Source organism: Dendrobates tinctorius, unplaced genomic scaffold, assembly GCF_039654945.1.
Source record: "Dendrobates tinctorius isolate UK_male_01 unplaced genomic scaffold, ASM3965494v1 ptg000120l, whole genome shotgun sequence".
Taxonomy (NCBI): domain Eukaryota; kingdom Metazoa; phylum Chordata; class Amphibia; order Anura; family Dendrobatidae; genus Dendrobates; species Dendrobates tinctorius.
Window position 1 is genome coordinate 35,546,703 of NW_027361788.1, and position 19,764 is coordinate 35,566,466.

General features: G+C 46.2%; 1 long non-coding RNA gene across 1 annotated transcript in view; it reads right to left on the reverse strand.

Moving 5' to 3' along the window:
* Positions 1-855: 855 nt before the first annotated feature.
* Positions 856-19,764, reverse strand: part of LOC141046779 (uncharacterized) — an 84,385-nt gene continuing 65,476 nt past the window's right edge. Inside the window, exon 2 of the long non-coding RNA XR_012219659.1 lies at positions 856-1,672. This is a non-coding gene — a long non-coding RNA (uncharacterized lncRNA). The remainder of the gene's footprint in view (positions 1,673-19,764) is intronic.

The window sequence follows — 19,764 nt, forward strand, 5'->3', positions numbered from 1 at the left end:
GTCACTGAACGTTGCTGCTTATTTTACTGGTATAGATGATATTGGAAGAGGCAGATACATGCCTCACTTGTAGCATGGACAAGGAGGCTCATTCTCCTATTTCTGGACAATGCATCTGTTATTTCAGAATTTTTCAAGTTTTACACACCTTAAAATTATAGCTGCTTTTGCAGCAGCTGCTTGGCATTGAGCAATGCCTCTTAGTTTACTGGTATACACAGCATAGGAAGAGGCATATACATTCCAAGCTTGTAGCATAGACAATGAGTCTGATTTTTTCTTATCTACACAATGTTCCTGATAAATTTAATTTTTTCCAGTTAGTCACCTTACAATTACAGATGCTTTTGCAGCAGCTGCTTGGTATTGAGAATTGCCTCTTAATTCACTGGTATAGAAGATAATAGAAGAGGCAGATAAATTCCACTTATCTGGACAATGCACATGATAATTATAGGTTTTTCCAGTTATGCACCTTACAATTATAGATGCTTTAACAGCAGCTGTTTGGCATTGAGCACTGCCTCTTAGTTTACAGGTATACAAGATATTGGAAGAGCCAGATAAATGCCAGGCTTGTATCATAGTGGTGGTAATTCTCTCCTATCTGGACAATAAACTTGACAATTTGGGATTGTTATTGTCATGCATCTTAAAATATTTTTTGTTTTTGCAGCAGCTGCTTGACATTTAGTTTATTGGTAGCAAACCTCCCCAATCCTTCTCTTTGCTCTTAAATACTGAGCCCTATGAACTAGGTGCAATAATGTATTTGTACTGTATATATTAACAGTTCATGGGCAAGGTATCAAGTACACACAACTAAAATAAATAGCTGAATATAGTAAGCAACTACACCTTACAGGAATTTATAGAGTTAGGAAAACATGGCTACTTTTTTCTAAAAACAAATCCATAACATTCGGTGGGTTGTGTCCTCTGTAACCTTGCACCTCTAGGGAAGTATTGCTCGATGGCCTTATAGACTTGCTCAGTTGGCTAAGTATTAAAGTGGTTGGTGTCCATGACACTACTTTACATGCTTGCGCTGCTGTAATCAAATTGTGAGTCTCTCGATTATTATTATTATTTATATAGCACCATTGATCCCACGGTGCTGTACATGAGAAGGGGTTACATACAAATTACAGATATCACTCACAGTAAACAAACTAACAATCACAGACTGATACAGAGGGGAGAGAGGACCCTGCCCTTGTGTTCTTACATTCTACAGGATGGTGGGAAAAGAGACAGTAGGTTGGGGGGTTGCAGCTGCTCCGGTGTTGGTGAGGTGGTAGCTCCGGTAGTGGTGAGGAGGCAGTGGGGTCATTGCAGCCTGTAAGTTTTCTTGAAGAGGTGGGTTTTCAGTTTTCATCTGAAGGATCCGAAGGTGGTTGATAGTCGGACGTGTTGGGGCAAAGAATTACAGAGGATGGGGGATATTCGGGAGAAGTCTTGGAGGCGGTTGGGTGAGGAGCGAATAAGTGTGGAGAGAAGGAGGTCTTGGGAGGACCGGAGATTATGTGAGGGAAGATATTGGGAGATGAGTTCAGAGATATATGGAGGAGACAGGTTATACAGTAGATGTCCTTGTAGGTCAGTATTACTAATTTGAACTGGATACGCTGAGGGAATGGGAGCCAGTGAAGAGATTTGCAGAGGGGAGAAGCTGAGGAATAAAGAAGAGAGAGATGAATTAGTCAGGCAGCAGAGTTAAGGATGGACTGGAGAGGTGCAAGGGTGTTAGCAGGGAGGCCACAGAAAAGGATGTTGCAGTAGTTGAGGTGGGAGATGATGAGGGCCTGCACAAGCATTTTATTAGATTGAGGGTTGAGGAAAGGGCGGATTCTGGAAATATTTTTGAGATAGAGGTAACAGGAGGTGGAAAGAGCTTGGATGAGTGGTTTGAAGGACAGGGCAGAGTCAAGGGTTACTCTGAGGCAGCGGACTTCAGATACGGGGAAAGCGTGATGTCGTTAGTTGTGATACGTCAGGTAAGAAAGATCTGTGAGATGGAAATGATGAGTTCAGATTTATCCACATTGAGTTTGAAGAACCGAGAGAAGTAGGATCTAGCTGATAGACACTCTGGGATTCTGGACAGCAGAGAGGTGACGTCTGGGCCAGAGAGGTAGATCTGAGTGTCATCAGCATAAAGGTGGTACTGGAATCAATGGGACTTTATGAGTTGCCCCAGGCCAAGTGTATAGATTGAGAAGAGTAGAGTAGGGGTCTTAGAACAGAGCCTTGGGGGACTCCAACAGAGAGAAGGTGGGATGAGGAGGTAGTGTGGGAGTGGAAGATGCTTAATATGCGGTTGGAAAGGTATGAGACGATCCAGGATAGGGCGAGATCTTTGATGCCAATGGAGGAGAGGATCTGTAGTAGGAGGCAGTGGTCAACTGTGTCAAAAGCAAAGGACAGGTCTAGAAGGAGGAGTATAGTATTGTCCGTTAGCATTGGCTGTAAGTAGATCGTTAGTAATTTTAGTCAGGCCTGTCTCAGTGAAGTGATGGGGGCGGAAATCAGATTGCAGATTGTCAAAGAGCAAGTTACATGAGAGATGGGAGGAAAGTTCAGCGTGGACGTGCTGCTCCAGGAGTTTGGAAGTGAATGGGAGCAGTGATATTGGGCGATAGTTGGACATAGCGGTTGGGTCGAGGGTTGACTTTTTAAGGATAGGCGTGATTGTGGCATGTTTGAAAGCAGAAGGGAAGGTACCAGAAGTTAGTGATAGGTTGAAGAGGTGGATTAGGGATGGGATAAGAGTGTTGTTTAGGTTTGGGTAGGAGGTGTCATGGGGTCGAGTGCACAGATGGTGAGGTGTGATTTAACTTCCCACAATATATCCACAGTTGGCACATCATTGCATACACATTCATCTTTTCTTGCTTCCTCAGCTCTCCCTACTTTGCTGACGCTTCTATACGGCACACGTCCGGACTGGACATTCTAAGACTGGTTTCACATTTGCATTTTTTTGCGCTGCATTTTTGCGCATACGTGCGCATGCGTTTTCCCCCTATATTTAACATGGGTGTGCATACGTGCGCGTTGGCATGCGCACGTATGCGTTTTTCGTGCGCTGCGTTTTTATGGTGCGTCCTTAATTTCCAGATGCTACATGTTGCATTTTTTGTTCTGCCCAACCGCTTAAAAAAACGCATGCGCACTTTGCGCAAAAAATTACCATTATGGTCTATGGGTGCGTATTGGCATGCGCATGTATGCGTTTTTTTGTGCGTGCGTTTTTTTAGTGTCCATTGGTTAGACTAGTTATAAAAATCCCCACCTAAAAAAACTTCAGGTCTATATAAAAGGAAGTGTCTGCCAGCACTGTACCATTACTATATAGACAGCCTGGAGAGCAGAAAGACTGTAAAAGAAGACCCCATTTTCAATTCCAGCTTTAGCGGCAAGAATGTGAGTATTATTACATCTAAAAAAATGTATGCCTGTCCTTTTAAATTGTATATGTACTAATGCTTTGTATTATTTTTACAGGCAGTATGTCTTCGTCACCATCCCGGCAGGAACTGGTGCAAGCAGACCGTGAGGTGATTATTTTCGTGCATTTGGTAAGTATATGTGCTGCTTCTCAAAATCTCTAACGTTTGTTGGTTTTTTTCAGACATCGTCATCTTCTGCGGACGCGACTAGTGAGGGCGAACAGCATGAGCAGCCAAGCCAAGTCCCGGTGGTGATACGGAATGTAAGTATCAAATGATTTATAATGTTCTTTATTTTTTATCTTCTATATTTCCTCTTTTCTGGATCTTTTTTGTAACTTTTTATTCACACAAAATTCGAATATTCTAATGAATGTGTTTTGTCTAGGTTCCACAATGGGATGAAGACGTTTACCTGGATAATGAGCACCTTATCCACCTGGTCCAGGAGCGTGCCCCGTTGTGGGACAGCCGTGACTGGCTGTACAAGGACAATGTGGTGACCCCGCGGCTATGGAATGAGGTGGCCGCAGCGTTGATGGATGGCTGGGACAGCGCCACTGCATCCTCCAAAAAGGCATTTAGTAAGTATTTCCCTGCTCTGTTATTGCGCAGTGACTATTGTCCTTGAAGGCACTGTTGGGTTTCGTGCTAGATATATTCTAGCAGGAAACCCAACAGTGTCATCTGGCTCAACAGTGTCTGCTTTGGGTATTGTATTGCTGTATTGTGCCGCATTGACTCTTGTCCTTAATGGCACTGTTGGGTTTCCTGCTAGATATATTCTAGCAGGAAACCCAACAGTGTCATCTGGCTCAACAGTGATTGCTTTGGGTATTGTATTGCTATATTGTGCCACAGTGACTATTGTCCTTGATGGCACTGTTGGGTTTCCTGCTAGATATATTCTAGCAGGAAACCCAACAGTGTCATCTGGCTCAACAGTGACTGCTTTGGGTATTATATTGCTGTATTGTGCCGCATTGACTCTTGTCCTTGATGGCACTGTTGGGTTTCGTGCTAGATATATTCTAGCAGGAAACCCAACAGTGTCATCTGGTTCAACAGTGATTGCTTTGGGTATTGTATTGCTGTATTGTGCCACAGTGACTATTGTCCTTGATGGCACTGTTGGGTTTCCTGCTAGATATATTCTAGCAGGAAACCCAACAGTGTCATCTGGCTCAACAGTGACTGCTTTGGGTATTATATTGCTGTATTGTGCCGCATTGACTCTTGTCCTTGATGGCACTGTTGGGTTTCGTGCTAGATATATTCTAGCAGGAAACCCAACAGTGTCATCTGGTTCAACAGTGACTGCTTTGGGTATTGTATTGCTGTATTGTGCCGCATTGACTCTTGTTCGTGATGGCACTGTTGGGTTTAGTGATAGAATATGTCGTGCATCAAACACAATTGTTAAATGTTTGTTTGTTTTTCCAACAGTGGACAAAGTCCGAACACATTGGCGCTCGATCAAGGACCGCTTCAACAGTGATGTTCGCGCTGAGGACCAGGTTCGCAGTGGTTCAGCATCAAGGACAAGAACAAGATACCGGTACTATCAAGCATTGCAGTTCCTAAGACCGGTCCTTGCCACCAGATCGTAAGTATTATAATTTTTTGGTTTTTATTTTTATTAATCTGTGTTTTTCTAATCCACAGCTGATGCTTCCTGTAAAGGCATGATAGTAATGATTTTCCTTTCTTCCACAGCACCTGGAGCAGCACCCTGCAACCTGGCCCTGGAGCGGTCCTTCATCGGACGTCCTCTGACCCATCCCAGCCATCCAACAGCCAGGAAGCACCTTGCAGGTCAGCCACACAGACAGCTGGTGACCAGGAAGCTTGTCCATCAGGTGTTCCCGTCCCAGGTCTCTGCCACTGGTTATGTGGGCACTACCCGCCAGCGGCAGTGGGCCTTGGACAGGAATGTCTTGCCCGAGTTTATGCACTTGAGCGAGGCCTTTAATGCCAGCCTCAAGTCACTGTCAGACAGAGTGGAAAGCGGTTTTTCACTCATGGAATATGGTTTTAACAACATGGAACACAGCTTCCATTCGTCGAACAGCACCTTGACCGTCTGGAGGCCGACCTCAACAGACCAGCGCTCCTTTTTTTAGTAAGATTGAAAAGGGCATGGCAGAACACCTTAGTCCTGAGCAACAGCTGTGCTGCAGGCCTGCAACAACGCTTTCTTGCAGGCTATGCAGCATAATCGGTACAGCAGTCAGTGGTGTCATTTCCAACTGTGCCACCATTTACTCACTTCACCTCACTAACGACTTGTGCTGCATACCACTGCACGGACACCTCTATTCAAAGCCAGGACACCCACCATTACACCACCACAAGTCTGAGTGCTGCTGGTCACTTCACCGACACCACCATGGCAAGCGCTGCTCCTGTCTGGAGCACCACCACTAACCCCATGCATGTTTGGAGCACAGCCACAGTAACCACTCCTCAAACATGGAACAGCCCTGCCGCAAACACTACAACATGTAGTAGCCCTGCCACCACCACTCCGCAAACCTGGACCATCACTGCTGCCACCAGTCCTCCTGCAAGGACGAGCACTGCCACCACAGAGCATCAGCAGCATGCACAGCAGCAACAGCATGCACAGCAGCAGGCACAGCAGCAGCCACAGCAGCAGACGGGGGACCCACATTCCTTATTTGCCCCAAGTTCCAGGTGGCGCCAACAATCAAGGCGGGCATTGGGTCCAAGTAGGTCCAGGCAGGCCAGTTTAAGGAGACAAACAGTTAGGACCACTGTAGCTGAACCTCTGTCCTCTCCTCCTAGTGTGTCTAGTTCCATTCCCATAACTGGACTCCCTTCCCCCACAAGTTTTGTTGCCCCTTCCCCTAGAACACCTTCATCGACTATAAGCTGTTCATCTTCAATGCACACCCCCAACTTGCAACCATCTGCCCCCAAACGCAGAAAAAAATAAAGTTTTTTATAATTTTTTTGGTTAAAAATAAATTTAAATTTCTGGTTCACCATAACAAAGTTTGATTAATGTTTTTGGCGCCGCCTACACACACTGCGTCGTACACACAATGCGCCTTAAACTTTGCAAGGTGTCATAAAAACTGTTTTGAGGATTGGCTGTTTTTATCATCCTCATTTCACTTATTGTGATACTAGGCAAGGGGGATTATTGATATAACTTGTAATTAACAACATACTCTTATTACGTGTGTGTTGAATTTACTGATGGGTAAAATACACGTCATATGTGAAATACCAAGGCCTAGTATAATAACTAGAGTTGACCGACTAGGATCTAGTTTCATGAAACACAAACTGGTCAAACTAGGGCCAAAAAAAGTCAGAGTTTCGTTCGAAACCCTACCACAATGTTAGTTAATGGGAAATAAAAGTCGGCATTGAGCGGATTACATTCATCCACTCAATGCAGACGTTTATTCCCCATTGACTTGCATTGGGGTCGGGTTTTGAACGAAACTCCGACTTTTTTTACACTAGTCGGACCAGTTTCATTTGAAACGAATTTGGTTTCATGAAACCCGATCCTACCAAAGCCGCTCAACTCTAATCATAACTATTTATCAATCATGGCCTGGTTAATACACATATTGTCATGATCACGTGTGTCAGGACGCAGATGATGCCGCAAGGCGAACCCATAACACACGTGACCCTGGATACACCGCCTCCAGTGGGGCGCATTTAAATAAAAACGTGCAGGTGGATACGCCGCCTCCACCTGGCGAATTTAGGTATTACACGTTATACATACAATAATCAAATGATAAAGGGGGAACCTGGGAAACTTTAACAATGGTGGGCCCTGCAATAGGGAAAAGGGAATTGGAGACCTCCTGAGCTCCCCCGAGCCAGTGTCCCTGCACTCCTAACGTTCCCCATGCCGGTTTCGCACCGGGCGCCGCACGCGTACCTCAACGCCCTAGCTCGCCCTGACCCTAAACCCTCACTAGGGCATAGGTCGGTGCGGAAACTAATCCCACCACTGCACTAATAACACACATGAGGAAAGAGACAATACAGGGGAAACACCACTTAGCTTTGCTCTGTTGCGTGCGCTCCCAGCAACAGAGCCCTCCACCTGAGTGCATCTTCTCCTCCACCTGGATCCATCACCATAACAGGATCCTTCACCTTAGTGCAGCCTTGCAGAAGAGTCCAACACCAGTTGCAGCTGCTTAGAACCAGAGTCCCAAGGAAGTGTTCAGCTTCTGCCACGAAGTCAAGCATGCTTGAGTCCAGCTCAGCGGCCAAGTTCCACATGGTGAGTGCCACTCTCCATAGTAGCCACTCCACCAGACCATGCAGACACTTCCCGCTGACTCCATCACTGCGACTCCACCACGCCATGCCAGCCCTTCGTCCAGACACCATAGCTACAACACGTCCCCCCTGGCTAAGCTGCGCAGGACTCCTCACCAGCTCCATCCTTCCTCCAGGCTCTCCACTTCAAAGTGAAAGCAATCTCACAATATCACAGGCCATACAGTTTTTTTTCTGGTGAGCCTTGGCCATGTGGAGACCGTTGAGTAATTGCTGCCGGGCCTCACTGATGTGAGTGGGGAGCGGCAAGGTGTTTAGAGCCGCTGCAGCAGCAGTTATCACGGTCTGGGGCCTCTGCTCAGGTAACCAGGAAATCAAAAATGGCTGCTGCGGTCTGGCAAAAGCCCCTAGAGTCGCTGCTGGGGAGCGGGACTTGCTCTCGCATGGGGAGGTACCCAGGCAGGTGGGAGGAATGGTGCCCCACGGAGCTGCCTGGTATTCCCCGAGGTGAAGGGGTACATCCCTGTGGTGAGCAGACTAGGTGTGTAGTCGCTGCTGGGGAGCGGGACTTGCTCTTACAGGGGACGCACCCAGGCAGGTGGGAGGAATGGTGCCCCACGGAGCTGCCTGGTATTCCCCGAGGTGAAGGGGTACGTCCCTGTAGTGAGTGGATTGGTGAATAGTCCGCGGGGCTCATGCCAAATCTTCGATGCCGCCCCTCCTGGTCGTGTGGAGGCGACCAGCGAGTATATATATTTTCCTCCATATTCCTGCGACCTGACACACGTGACCATGACACATATCATATTTAACCTGCAGCGTTGCTTACGTACTAATATATTTCACGCAGACTAGCGATGCTGCAGTTTAACTCATACAGTTGTGGCCAAAAGTATTGACACCCCTGCAATTCTGTCAGCTAATACTGAGTTTCTTCCTGAAAATGATTGCAAACACAAATTCTTTGGTATTATTATCTTCATTTAATTTGTCTTAAATGAAAAAACACAAAAAGAATTGTCCTAAAGCCAAATTGGATATAATTCCACATCAAACATAAAAAAGAGGGTGGACAAAAGTATTGGCACTGTTCGAAAAATAATGTGATGCTTCTCTAATTTGTGTAATTAACAGCACCTGTAACTTACCTGTGGCACCAAACAGGTGTTGGCAATAACTAAATCACACTTGCAGCCAGTTGACATGGATTAAAGTTGACTCAACCTCTGTCCTGTGTCCTTGTGTGTACCACATTGAGCATGGAGAAAAGAAAGAAGATCAAAGAACTGTCTGAGGACTTAAGAAACCAAATTATGAGGAAGCATGAGCAATCTCAAGGCTACAAGTCCATCTCCAAAGACCTGAATGTTCCTGTGTCTACCGTGCGCAGTGTCATCAAGAAGTTTAAATCCCATGGCACTGTGGCTAACCTCCCTAGATGTGGATGGAAAAGAAAAATTAACAAGAGATTTCAACGCAAGATTGTGCGGATGTTGGATAAAGAACCTCGACTAGCATCCAAACAAGTTCAAGCTGCCCTGCAGTCCGAGGGTACAAGTGTCAATCCGTACTATCCATCGGTGTTATGAATGAGTCACCGTAGGAGGCAAAAACAGAAATGCTAGCTAAGTCCAGAAAACCAGAGAAGTTGGCAGCTATCGGATTGCAGACCCCTGAACCTATCAACAACTAGCAGTAGCCGTGGGGGGTTCCTACGGTGCCCTAGACCCCTCGATCACAGCCGGAGAACTAAATAACCTAAAGACAGAAAGGGAAATCTAAACTGCCCCAGAGCAGACCCCAAAGAAATAGGCAGCCCCCAACATATAATGACGGTGAAGCAAGAAGAAAAAACACTAACACAGATAGAAAGATAGACTGAGCAAATGATGGGGCCCAAGCTAACTAGATAGGACAGGATAGGAAATCTGCTGTCTGCAATCCGCGAAAAACCCTATGAAAATAAGAGCCAACAGACTGACAGGGAAAAAGGCCCTGAAGACGCTAGGCTTCAAAAAGACTATGTCAGTACTCAGGTATTTTCTGAAGACAGAGCAACCGACAAAAAAGGAATTCAGCTCACCCCAGCAGGGAATGGCAGAATCCAGAAAAGCAAGGCAAACTAAAACCAAAACACAAATGAAAAAAGGCAAAGCAGAAAACTTAGCTTTTGAGGAGCAGGAATCAGACTGGTCTCCTAGAATTCCACAGAGAAATCACCAGCGAGGAGGAAGGGCGTCGGCTGCCTTATATCCAGTCAGAGATCCCCGTCGCCAAGTCATCCTCTCCCAGCTCAGGTGCTTGGTAATCAGCCTCACTACCTTCCTTCACCAGAAGAGGGAGTTCATCAGACCTCAATGGTGAAGGGGAAAATGAACTCATAACACGTCGGCGTCTGAATGAAAAGGGATTGTATGGTAGGAGACCCAGGAAGACCCCACTTCTTACCCCGAGACATAAAAAAGCCAGGCTGGAGTTTGCCAAAACTTACCTGAAAAAGCCTAAAACGTTTTGGAAGAATGTTATCTGGTCAGATGAGACAAAAGTAGAGCTTTTTGGGCAAAGGCATCAACATAGAGTTTACAGGAGAAAAAAAGAGGCATTCAAAATAAAGAACACGGTCCCTACAGTCAAACATGGCGGAGGTTCCCTGATGTTTTGGGGTTGCTTTGCTGCTTCTGGCACTGGAATGCTTGACCGTGTGCATGGCATTATGAAGTCTGAAGACTATCAACAAATTTTGCAGCATAATGTAGGGCCCAGTGTGAGAAAGCTGGGTCTCCCAGCAGGACAATGACCCAAAACACACTTCAAAAAGCACTAGAAAATGGTTTGAGAGAAAGCACTGGAGACTTCTAAGGTGGCCAGCAATGAGTTCAGACCTGAATCCCATAGAACACCTGTGGAGAGATCTAAAAATGGCAGTTTGGAGAAGGCACCTTTCAAATATCAGGGACCTGGAGCAGTTTGTCAAAGAAGAATGGTCTAAAATTCCAGCAGAGCATTGTAAGAAACTCATTGATGGTTACCGGAAGCGGTTGGTCGCAATTATTTTGGCTAAAGGTTGTGCAACCAAGTATTAGGCTGAGGGTGCCAATACTTTTGTCTGGCCCATTTTTGGAGTTTTGTGTGAAATGATCAATGTTTTGCTTTTTGCTTCATTCTCTTTTGTGTTTTTTCATTTAAGACAAATTAAATGAAGATAATAATACCAAAGAACTTGTTTTTGCAATCATTTTCAGGAAGAAACTGAGTATTATCTGACAGAATTGCAGGGGTGTCAATACTTTTGGCCACAACTGTATGTATATTTACCTGCCCAGGTGTGAGAACATCATGAATTCACATGTATACATGGGAAGTTTTTTATTTTACTGGAGTGTAAAAAACATAGTGCACTCGGTACTGGTATCAAAACAGGTTTTTTATTAACATACACACACAAAAACATTTTTACACCATTTCATCTTGCCAGTGCACCCATCCTACATCAGAGATAAAGTAGGCCGCAAATTGGTCCCTCATTTGGCCAACTTCGACGGATGACCTGAGAGGGTGCTGTGTGAATTCAGGCAATGGGTTAGGAGCAGCATCATCGAGTTCAAAGGTCGGGTGCTCTTTAGCCATCACAAAATTATGTAGAACCACACACGTCTTCACCACCTCATCCACTGTTTCAAGTTTAAGATTAATGGCTGTGCCGAGAATTCGCCATCTAGAGACAAGAATCCCAAAAGCACACTCTACAGTTCTTCTGGCCCTGGCCAGCCTGTAATTAAATATTTTTTTGGTGTGGTCCAAGTCACGGCTGGAGTAGGGTTTCAGTAGGTTTGCGCACATTTGAAATGCCTCATCCCCAACCATTACAAAGGGCAGTGGCGGAGCTTCGGTGTGGGGAAGAGGCCGTGGCATAGGGAAATTAAATTGGTTGCCATACAACCTCCAGCCCATGTCTGAGTTTTTAAAAGCCAGGGAGTCATTACCACGGCCAAATGCGCCAATGTCCACTGCTACAAACATACATCTGGCATCCGCAATGGCCATGAGTACTATTGAAAAGTACTTTTTGTAATTATAGTAGTCAGATCCTGTTCTTTTGGGTTTGATGATCTGTATATGTTTACCATCAACAGCTCCCAAACAGTTGGGGAAATTGCAGACTGTCCAGAATTTGTCAGCAATTTCCATCCACTTTTCAGCGGTGGGCAGGGGCATAAATTCTGGACAAAGAACGTTCCAGAGAGCCCGGCTGGTGTCCGCAACAATTCCAGACAAGGTAGAGATTCCAATACGGTACTGGAAGTGTAGTGAAGAGAGGGTCTCTCCAGTCGCCAGGAATCTGCGAAACAGAGAAAGAAGTAAAATTAATATTTCTGTATATGGTTTTTTAAAACTATAAAATAAAAAATTAGTACATTCATGAAAAATAATTAGCCCAGGTTTTGAATAGTACATGTAAAAAAAAAAAAAACATCAGACCCCACCCCTTGGTTTTTAAATATTACGTACTTTAATGTCACCAGGAGCCGTTCCTCAGGAGTAATCGCACGACGAAGCTGTGTCCTGTCTCCGGATGGGTTCTTGAACACGACCAAGCAAATCCTTGAAGCTTTCTTGGGACATCCGGATATAATCTGTAAATTTCTCCGGGTTTGCCTGTAGCTCACTGTAGAGGGTGTGGTACGCCCCACGACTCTCTCGGAGTTCAACAATCTGATGTATCCACATACGCCGCCGCTGCCGTCTTCGCTGTCTCTCTCTCTTCCTTTGTTCATGGCAAACAACTGCATATGCCCTAGCCAACGCGATGTCCAAATCCAAGTTGAAGTGAAAGATTGCTATCTAGATTTTTTGGGGGTGAGGACAAACAATGTGCAAAAAAACGCAAACGCACTAAAAACGCATACAAACGTTGCGTTTTTTCCTGCATGCGCATAAAATTGCTTGAAAAAAACACAGCGTTTGTATGCGTTTGCATGCGCAAAAAACACACCACAAAAAAACGCAAGTGTGAAAGTAGACTTAGACTGCTTCCCAGCTTCTTCCTTGCCTAACCTCGCCATGATGACAATTCCTTCTGCCTGTTTCGCCCCAGACTTGAAATCAGCTGCCACCCAGTTTGGTTGCCTTTGAAAAACCATCCGACCCATCTGTACCGCTCCCTGCGAAGCTTCAGCATTCTTCTGTTCCTCACTCTAACCGACTCCTGCCCTAAAGGCGTACGCCCAGGCTATGAGTCGCCATATCTTCTCTCTACTGTACTGGCCCACTGTATTGATGTCAAGTGGCCGTGGATAACGTGGGCTGTCGCTGTTTAACGTTGCGTGGCTGCCGAGCCATCCTGGGCCTATAGCCCATGTGGACACTTCGGGCACCTTGGCCGTATCTGAACTAACTTCCCTTCTACTCTAACTTTAACTCCCGGCAGCCCCTCTTACACTTAACTCTTTCCTACTATGAGTTCTATACACTAGAGTGCCCCGCTCTAGTGTCCAAAAAGAGCACTATGCTTTCCCTATACTGTAAATGACAAACCATAAAATGCAGTAAACATTATCACAACTATGTGCAGATAAAAGCAATAATACAATAAAATGTAAAGACAAAACAATGCTAATACCCAGAATGGGTAGCAGTACCATTTCATATGTGCAGTAACACATGGAAACATGTAGCAGTACCAGTTAGCAAAGAGTAATAAATACAACAATTAACCTTTTTACTTATCCCCCCTTTACACATCGGGGAATGGATGGGGAAAAACCAACATATGAGAAGAAAAGGAATTATCACACTTACTAATCCAAGCAACAGTCACAGATAAACCCATCAACCCCCTTCTCATATAACAAACAACTATCCTCCCAGACATGCAGCAAAAGCTAGCTCTGACAATGTGTTTCAGTCAGGACCAAGATTAAATACGGGATATAATTGGTTAAGGGCCCCATCACACATAGCGACTCACCAGCGATCCCGACAACTATATGAACTTGTCAGGATCGCTGGTGTGTCGCTACATGATCGCTGGTGAGCTGACAAACAGGCAGCTTCACCAGCGATCAGGACAGCAACACGCGGGTAACAAGCGACGCACGTCGCTTAGTTACCCACTACCCGCAGTGTACGTTAAGTTACCAGTGCGCTGGTGCAGGGAGCTGGTAACCAAGGTAAACATCGGGTTTCTAAGCACCGCGCGGCACTTAGAAACCCGATGTTTGCCTTGGTTACCAGCTCCCTGCACCAGCGCGCTGGTATCTAACGTACACATCGGGTTTCTAAGTGCCGCGCGGCGCTTAGAAACCCGATGTTTACCTTGGTTACCAGCTCCAGCTCGCTGATCTCCCGCTTGCCACGCGATGTGTGCTGGCCAGCGGGAGACCAACGATCAAAAAAAGTCCATGCCATTCCAGCATGATCAGCGATACCCGGCGGGGGGGCTGGTCACTGATAAGTGTCACACACAGCGATCTCGCTGGTGAGATCGCTGTTGCGTCACAAAACTTGTGACAGGGGCTTAACCGTGCTCAGCTGAGAGCCCAGACTCCCAGAGCTCCCAACATGGCCAATTAACACCTGTTCTGCCAAAAGAAATTAAAACCATTTAAAAAGGTGAAGTGCTTCTTTTCAGTGCAGGAGTATTAGCAATCAGACGATGTGGTCTTTTGGTTCCTCTGTGTCGCGGTAACCCCGTGACGCTAGCTGTGTTATTCCGCTGTGCCACATTGCACTCTTCTGCTGGTCTTCTGCCCACTGCTCCTTCACTACATGAAAGTGTGGGTCCTGGCTGGGTGTGTGGACTTGTGCTGTGATGGCCTTGCGCCCATGCAGGGTGCTTGTAGCCTGTGGTGTGGGCCAGCCAGGACCATAGTTTCCACAGTTCAATAAAGGAGACCGTCATTCAAACATAAGTCTTTACTGAAGGATAACTTGGCTAAGGCTATATCCAAGGAAGGGGTAGTGGGCACAAAGTCTTATGGTCATTTCCTCTGCAGCAATTTCTCTCACACCGTATCCTTCCTCTGTAGTCCATTCCCGAACTTTTCAGACACACTGTTTTGTCCTAAGTCGCAATGTCCCAGCCTGAACAGTCTGGATCAGCAAGTCTCTCTACTTGCTCAGCGGTTCCATGTCCTATTTCTTCCACTTCTGACACCCTGGATCTACTGCCCGCGATCCCCACTAGTCCCACAAACTCAGCCCTGTATAGGGCCATTACCATTTGCGTTACAAGCTCTGGGGTTCGTAAGTCTGTGTCCTCTACACTGACCCTTCTCCGGAAGGCTACTATGACTAGTCAGTCACTTTTCCTCAGGATCTCGCTATGCCTGGACTTAAATCTCCTCTTTCTATGGATCACCCCTTTTGCAGCACTACTCACTTAGCACTCCAAACTTGAACTCCCTAATAACAGGAAGCAATCACTTGCCCTAACACTAATCCCCTCCCACTATGGGCTAGTCCCAAACTTTTATCTTACCCTAACATCACTACCTAATCTACAATCTATTACATATATCCCTATACTACCAATCTTATACACTATGCCTTACACTATAATACCTTATATTATCACATCCGACAATTTACATTACTTATAATACTACTACACACTGTACATAACCACATCACAATATTTACAATGACGCAGGACATTATTCACATTGATGTGATTGCTGTCTTCATGGGTAGGAACGCTGCAGCACAGTCCTGTAAGGGTCGGCCACGGCGGTAGTCATGGCTGAGGTAAACGGCTCAGGCACGCCCTGGTCTTCCCTCATATAGACATGACAGTTCTCTGTCAGAATACCTGTTGCTCCATTCTTCTCACCTTCAGGACCTTCCCCAGGTGGCTGCGCATCTTTTCCAACTCTTTTGGCAAAAACAAAGGCACAGTCCAATTACAACTTTAAACAAGAAACTTTACTCTTTTGTATTCTCAATCCATTCTCTTCAGTTACAGCATTGACATCAGGTAACACACAATTTGCCTTCTTCAATTTCCCTAGTTTCTCACTGTCACCTTCCAGAAAATTCCTGGGTCGTCTCAACCTGGTCAACATCAAAGCATCCTCCCTGTCCAGCTTCACCATCTTTGGGAGTTCCTGTCTGTTTTGCTCCAGACAAAAGGGGAATTGGCCCACATAGCAAACTGCCTCTTAATGAGCAATCTGTGTTGCCATACTGCTGCCAATTGTCTCACTACCATCTTCAGTGTAGTGCTCGGTACTGCAATGTTCTGCACTGCTATCATCTGTGGCCCTCAGGCCCTGAATGGCTGGGCTCATGTCCTTAAATGTTACGGGGCTACCTGCCCTGTCAGGGCTACGAAGCCCAACTGACTAAAATGCCAGATGCTCCATGGCTTAGCCACAGTTAGCCCCTCCTACATTAACTATTTACACTCTGAGCATAACTATATCCCCATCTAGTGGGCCTACTAGGGAACTACGCTTGCCCTACATAAATAGGATAACAGCAAAGCATACAGAGAATCGTATCCACCGCATATGTGGACATTAATCACCATGAAATATACGTAACATAAATAATAAGCACGTAAATCATGGCTTTAGACATCCCTTACATTCCACCTCCCTTTAACAATGGTCATCCCAGACTATTTACCCAAAGACTTTATTAAGTACATACAATACTTCACGCAGGGAGAACAGCACAAGAGTCCTTTTTTTCTTAAGGGGTACCTGGCGTCCCCCTCCCTTTGTGCCCCATGTGTGCTGCATGGTTCTAGAACACAGTCTGTTGCTGCAGCCGCACCCGGTCCATTAGTCCAGGGACCCATTATGTCCATTCAGGAGAGGTTCTGGATAGCAGAAAGGGCACAACACCCTTACAAAAACGAGAGGCCCCCAGGGACATGGCCTTGCTGACGTTGGGCCCAGGGTCTGGGGTATTAGGATGAGGCGTAGGCCACTCATTAGAGACGGAATAAGGGGCAGCAGCCTCTGCTGTGGCGGACCGAAGCAGGATCTATCCATCCAGGGTCAGGGGTCATGGTGCACTCACCCTCTCCTGCTGGCTGTCACTGATTGCGCTCATCCCGGGCTTGCTGTATTCTTCTGCGGCTGTGGCGGTGTACTCCGATGTTGCCTGGTAAAGGTCTAGCTCTGCTCTCATCCCTGTCTCAAGTTCCTCTGGGGCAACCGCTACTTCCGGCTCTCTGGCCTCCAAGTCTGTGCGACATGATTCCGGCTCCCGCCAAAGTAGTTCCGGCCCCTGCAGCTGCGGACGTCCCGGCTCCAGCACTCCTGACCGCTCTCCTCCACGGACCTCTCCTGCAGCTGCAGACTCCGCTCCACCCATGTCACAAGAAATTGGTGAGTCCAGTATTCGTTTGCAGCGTCTGCTGGCCGCTCGGCACGGGTCCTCTCCTCCTGTTGCTGCCACGTCACTCCACCCACTTTGCAGGTTCCATAGTGGAGTGTGGGATCCTCGTTCTTTTAGCCACACCCACCATGGGCGAAGCTTGTTGACAGGTAGATTTTCGCGCTCTTTCTAGGAAACCACGCCCATGAGAGGCGGAGTCACAGTAGTCATTTTCTTCTTTGGCCCACTCACCGCCATCTTTATAACCGCCATCTTAGTCACCAAAGCATTTTCACTCCCACACAAAGTTTTAGTCACATTAAATAAAATGCACATTCAGCATTTCAGTCTCTACTCTCTTCACGATATCTCCTCATTGCAGCGTGTCAAAACACATCAAATTTTCCAGAGTTTCAATAGCATCTGAGACACTTGTCACTTTTCTCAAATCTTCAGTCTGATCTTTTCTTGTCACATCAGTTTCATCTTTTCTTGTCACATCAGTGTCATCTTTTCCGGTCACATCAGTGTCATCTTTTACAGCATTCCCACGTTGCACAACTTCGGCATTCTGCCGACTACGCCAGTGTAAGGGTCTGCCAGGGCGGTAGTTGTGGCTGAGGTAAACGGCTCAGGCATGCCCTGGTCTTCCCTCACATAGACATGACAGCTCTGTCAGAATACCTGTTGCTCCATTCTTCTCACCTTCAGGGCCTTCCCCAGGTGGCTGCGCATTTTTTCCAACTCTTTTGGCAAAAACGAAGACACAGTCCTATTCCAACTTTAAACAGGAAACTTTACAATTTTGAATTCTCAGTCCTTTCTCTTCAATTACAGCCTTGACATCAGGACACACAATTTGCCTTCTTTACTTTCCCTAGTCTCTCACTGTCACCTCCCAGAATATTCCTGGGTCGTCTGTTGTGAATTCGCTTTCTGGCCTACCTCTGGTTACTGCTGAAGGTGGTGGAGCTGGTCAGGTTGACGGAGGGGTTGCGAGTTCTCTTTCTGGGCTCTCTCTGGTGGTTACTGGAGGTAATGGAGCTGATCTGATTAACAGAGGCTTGCCACCTGATAATGAGGACAACGATTGGAGATCTGGGGTTTCAGACTGGATTTAAGACAGCCGACTCCCTCTATCCCTGCTGGTGATTTTTTCCTGCCTCCTGAGGTCTTAGTTTCCAGCTCAGTCCCTGCATGCTCTGCTAAGTGTTCTTTTGCTATCTGTTCACATTTGATCTGGTTTTATCTATTTCAGTTTTGTGTGGGTCAGCCAGCTCTGGCTGGGGCTGTGCTGAATCACCATCCATATGTTACTGATTGTGCCAGTTTGTTTTTGTCCCTTATTAGATTGGCCTCTTTTTGCTCTGCTTTCAGAATATACCAGAGTGCTGATATAGTGGGCGAAGTCGTGCGACTTCAGTATTTTTGTATGAGATGTGCTGGACCTTTTTGCAGGATTTTTTGCGTGATTGCAGACAGTGTCTTTCCTTTCCTGTCCTGTCTAATCAGTGTGGGCCCCATCGTTTGCTCAGTCTATTTTCCTACCTGTATTTGTGTTTTCATCTTGTCTCACTGACAATATATGTTTGGGGGCTATCTATTCCTTTAGGGTCTGCTCTGAGGCAGTTTAGATTTCCCCTTTCTTGCTTTAGGCTGTTAGCTCTCCGGCTGTGCCGAGGTGTCTAGGACCACCGTAGGCACGCTCCACGGCTACTGATAGTTGTGTGGATAGGATCAGGGGTCTGCAATCTGCTAAGGCCTGTTTCACACATCCATTTGTGTTCATCAGTCAAAATCCGCCGTTTTGCAAAAAAAAAACGGATCCGCCATTTTTCTTGGTGGATCCGTTTTTTTTCCCATTGAGTTGCATTACCAGCGGATCTTGATGGATAGCCATCCGTTGGATCCGTTTTTTTGCGGATCCCCCAAAATTTAGACGTCCGCCGACATGCCCGAACGGACCATGCAACGTTTTTTCGGGCAGCCGGATCCGCATTTCTCACTGCGCATGCCCGAAAGACTTCACTCAGCCGCGAATTTAACCCTAAACTCTGTTCTGGCGGCTGAAAAATTCTCTCTCTCCCCTTCTCCAGGCAGCGGTTCCTTTAAAATTCTTCCTTTGACGGATCCATTAAAATAACGGTCCGGTGCCAAACATTGTGGTCAGTACAGGAACGGATCCATTATCCGCCATTTTAGCGGATTTTGACTGACCAAAAAAACTGATGTGTGAAACAGGCCTTAATTACCAACCTCTCTGGTTTTCTGTGGCTTAGCTTGGTCTTGCGCTCCTCCTCGGTGACCCAATTATAAAAGAATCACCAGCCCAACCGCAGACTCTAGGTTACTCAAAAGAAGAAAAAAAAAAAAGTGTCAGAATTTTTTTATATATTTTTTCCTCTTTTTCTCTGGGGCCTTTAATGGAGATTAATCAATTGTCTGATCGTGTTGAGCGGCTTGCTGCTGAAGTGCGGGGAATTTCTGCCTATCTCCCTCAATCATCTGCTGTTGAACCAAAAATCTCTACACCTAATGTGTTTTCTGGGGATCAGTCTAAATTTTTGAATTTTAAGAATAATTGTAAACTATTTCTTGCCTTGAAGCCTAACTCATCAGGGAGATCTGTGCAGCAGGTTAAAATTGTCATCTCCTTGCTGCGCGGAGATCCCCAGGATTGGGCTTTTTCTCTGACACCTGAAAA